Raw genomic sequence first — 4,907 nt, 5'->3', positions numbered from 1 at the left:
TCCACTTTGTAGCTTTTAATGTGTCTTAGAATTGTACCTTCTTGGTGTGGTAATAAATGTATCGATTTTGGATTGTACACTAATGGAACTGTAGCAGTCAAGCCTTTTAATTAGATGATTTAAATAATCTGAAATGGCACATGGAGGCTACAGACAGTAGTCTGTCAGTGGCCATAAAGTTATGCCTGATCTGTGTATGTTGCAGAGTTTAAGAGCATAAAGGAGCTACCAGGACACAGGCCATTACATAAGAATAGCCGGACAGGGACGTGTTCCCCAAACCTGAATCCAATTGAGAACCTGCGTGACATTGTTTATCAGTGCATCCGATCAGCTGCCAATTAGTGCCTTAGGAGATCAGTGATGCCCTGGACTAGGTCTGGGAGGAGATCCCCCAGTACACTATCTGCCATCTCATCGGGAGCATGCCCAAACAATGTTGGGAGTACATACAGGCACATGGGGGCCATACACACTACTGAGTCACATTTTGAGATGCTGTGGTGAAATTCACACACATTGGATCAGCTTGTGATCTCAATTTTTAAACTCTGGTTTTCGGTGTGATTTTGAATCCAGGCCTTACTGGGCTGATGATTTTGTTTTCTATTGACCATTGGTACATCATTTTGTTTTTAACCGATTGCACAGTTTTTATCAACTATTAAATGTAATCTTTGGTTCTTTGACATCCAATGTGTGATTTAAGTGTTTCATTATTTTTTTTACAGTGTAGTTTGGAAAGGGCATAATTACATAAAATGTAATTGATTGTTGATTACATTTACATTGTAAACCATAAGCAATAAATTGCTATGCATTGCTATGCTATGCATAATGTGCACATGAGTAATTAAATGAATAAGAAGAATGCTTAGATTAAGTCATGAGTACAGGTACTGGACTGGCCTGTCTGCAGTACAAAATTTTTTTTTAAATGAAAAATGCGATGACAACCCCATACTGTTGCACACGTTATGATGTTTGCAAGAAGAATGGGACAAAATGACACGTGAAACACGTCATCATTTGGTATCCTAAACCAAAATGTCTTTAAAGTGTCATGAGAAGGAATGGCAACATTACAAAATGGTAAATGCTTTATCGTCCCAAATTTTTTTGGAATGTGTTACACACCTAAATTGTTGGCATGGGTGTATATTAACAAGAAGTTGACCAGACAAAACATGAAATATCTGATGTTCATACTATCTGCAATAAATATAAGAAATAAATATAATAAACACGGCAAGGGTTTTTTTGCATTTTTCAAACTGTCCCAATTTTTTCTGATTTTGGTTATCATGTACAAGGTCGAACAATGCTGCAGTGAAAGGATATTAAATTAACATGTTTTAATATTTATTTCCTCTCACTATGTAGTTTTATTTGAAAAAACGGGCCTTAATTATTCTTAACTTAGACTTATCTTTACCAACGGTGCCAATAATTTTAGGGATGACCTGAGATCTGTGCCTGCTTTAGACTCCCAATCAAACAATTTAAACTGGTTTACACTTTGCCTGGTTTTACTAACGTATGCCTTTAAAAATGGCCAAAAATGGATTTATTACCCAAGAGTTAAAAGAAAAGAGGGTAAAGTGGAAGTGTAGTTGAGCGTGCTGTTTACTTCCTGTGCTGTGGTTCTGCAAGCCATCCGTTCCTGATGTCCGTTACTCACTCTCACATGGTAAAGGGGGGTGCGTTCAGTTCCTTTCTGAAAATATTAAAGTAAGCAGAAGCTTGGTCAGCTTCTGCCCCTACCTTAATCATTCTAAACAGAATAAATACCACACATTATGCAGAACTTTATTAAAATGGGTGTGATTATTATCGATGTGCTTTTGCTTCTGAATAAAAGTCTTGGTTCACTTTAATGAGTGCTAAAATCAGCATTTTAAAAACAACACTTGAACAACATTTAAATCTGAACTTTGAATCAGTTTCACTAACTGTTTCCTTGTTTGCTGTTTTTAGCAGACAAGACATTTAACATTTGTATTTCTGTCTTCATGTGAAATTTGCCTCAGCTCTCCTGCTTCTTTTTTGTACTGCGCTCAAACCACCATGACCCAGAGTATCACCACAGTGGTATTCTGGTTACACTCTGGTTTAGCGCGGCTTTAAGAGCGCTTCAAGCATACAAGCCTCATATCAGTAGGTTTGAACTGGCCCTCTTTGCCATTTTTTTATCAATCAATGCTGCACAAAATCAAAAGGAAAGATAAAGGGAAAAATAGATTAAGTTGAAGTCTACATACTTCTAGCCAAATATTGTACATTGTGTTTTACAAATGTACTCCATTAAATGTACTCTTAAATACGGGCGGCACAGTGGCTAAGTGGGTAGCACTGTCGCCTTACAGCAATAAGGTCCTGGGTTCGATCCCCAAGGGGGGCGGTCCATGTGGAGTTTGCATGTTCTCCCCATGTCTGCGTGGGTTTACTCCGGGTGCTCCAGTTTCCTCCCACAGTCCAAAGACATGCAAGTGAGGTAAATTAGAGATACTAAATCGTCCATGACTGTGTTCAATATAACCATGTGTGAACTGATGAACCTTGTGTAATGAGTAACTCCGTTCCTATCATGAATGTAACCAAAGTGTAAAACATGACGTTAAAATCCTAATAAACAAACAAACAAACTATACCAGAATGAGTACATCTCAAACTTAATCACAATTTCCTAACATCATAATGTCTTACCATATTTCGCCCCAGCATCTTTTATAACAATCCTTTGACCGTTGTCTGTGATCTTATTATTTAGACATTTAGCAGACAGTGACTGGCAGTGTAATAGTTTTTTTGTGGTTCACATCAGTGACGCTGTGCGTCCTCTTAAAAAAGAATAGAAACTTTTGTAATACTTTACATATTAGACTTTCATTATTTGCAGGTTTGGATAAAATATTGAATCCTACTAGCAAAAACAAACTCTCTTGAACTGAGCAGTGGCAACATAGCAAAGCAGGAAATTTCATGTTTCCTCTGCAACACAGCTTCTAGGTACACAATACTCAGAAGTTTGGCACATCAGTGTTATTGAATATATACACCAAAAGTATGTTGGCACCCGACTGTAAGCTTGTTGGCCATCCAATTTGAAATTCATGGGCAAATTATAGAGTTTAAAACTTTGCTGTGATAAAAGCTTTCTACTCTACCTATGAATATGCATTATTTTAACTTCAATCCCCCATCATTTTGGGAGGAGCAACAAATATCTTATTCTATCTGCTGTCTCTGCTCTAATTTATTCCCATAACATGCCAGTAGGAAGACTGGCTGCTTTTAGTTGCCCCTGGGAAAGAGTAAGTGTGTAATTCCCTGCAATGGATTGCAATCTAGTTTAGTCTATCATTTGGTTACTATGGGTTTTCCTCATGTCCAGATGAATTTTCATCACTCCAGTTTCATTTTACCTCCCAAAAACATGCATAAAGTAAACTGGATGCTCAAATTGCCACTAGGTGTGAGTTAGTGGGTGCTTGGATGGCTGGTTGAATAAATAGGACTGAGTAGGCTTTGTATTCCTGCCTTCCGGACAGTGTTTTCATGTGACACCCGACCCACTGTAACCCTTAGAATGAAGCATTTAATAAAAAAATAAATAAATGGAAATTTGTAAAAACATTTAATTACACCTGATATAAACTTTTGGCTGTTTTTAAGTATGTGTACACTATATGGCAAAAGTTTGTAGACCATGAGCTTGTTAGACATCCCATTCCAAATGAATTAGCATTAATATGAGGAGCATTCACTCCTCTGTGAAGGCTTTAGACAAGATTTTAGAATGTGTCTGTGGGAATTTGTGCCCATTCAATCAAAACAGCATTAGTAAACAAATTAGTCACTGATATTGGACAAGAAAGTCTAGCTAGCAATATATATTTTTTAATTCATCCCAAAAGTGTTCAGTTGGGATGAGGTCAGGGATTTGGTCAGTCCACTAGAGTAACTCCACACCAAACTCATCAAACCATGTGTTTATAATCCTAGCTTTGAGCAGAGGGTCACGGTCATGCTGGATCAGAAAAAACCTTCCCCAAACTGTCTAATTAAATCATTAGGAGAGGTGTCCAGATACTTTTGGCCACAGACTGTATATACACTGGAAATAAATAACAAAAAGCAACAGTACGTTTAAATTCTTGTTTTCCCCCACTGTACAGTAAAAAGGCAAGCTGAGACATACCATAAATGACATGCATAAACATTGTCTCAAGTGTCTACTGTTTAGTGAATAACCATAAAATAAACATACAACAAAGCAATATCCTGTACAATAACCCTAACACTATGAAACTAAACCTCTTCATTCAATTTGTAAATTATTTTAACTAAACATTGTAATTTTCTAACGTGTACAATGTCTGTTAAATTGAATTATTAATTGAAATATTTATTTATATAGAAATGCCCGAGTGCGTCATTCCCACTCTGATTTGAGGAGAAGGAAGCTCCCCCTCCGACACGTGGGCAGCAGCCGTATGCATCTTTTCACCCACAATAGGCAAGTGCATATATGCGAATCAGCCTTGTGTACGGAGAGACACACCCTGATCAACGCACTTCTTTCATCAATCAGCCAGCAGAGGTCGCAGTCGCATCAGTCACGAGGAGTTGCTATCCGGCTTAATACCCCACCCCTATATGAACAACAGGCCAATCGTTGTTCATGTGGCAGCTCAGCCCAGCCGGATGGCAGAGCCAAGATTCGATACGATGTATTCGAGATCCCAGCTCTGGTGTGCTAGCGTGTGTTTTTATTGCTGCGTCACCTGAGCTGCAATTAAACATAGATTAAGAGTAATTTAATACTTCCGTGTATCATAAAGCACTCATAAATCTGTCTTGCATCACAATATTAACTCTTTCATTTTATTTATCATTTGTTGTAC

Source organism: Trichomycterus rosablanca, chromosome 3 (genome assembly GCF_030014385.1).
Source record: "Trichomycterus rosablanca isolate fTriRos1 chromosome 3, fTriRos1.hap1, whole genome shotgun sequence".
NCBI lineage: Eukaryota > Metazoa > Chordata > Actinopteri > Siluriformes > Trichomycteridae > Trichomycterus > Trichomycterus rosablanca.
Note: the sequence above shows the minus strand (reverse complement) of the source record.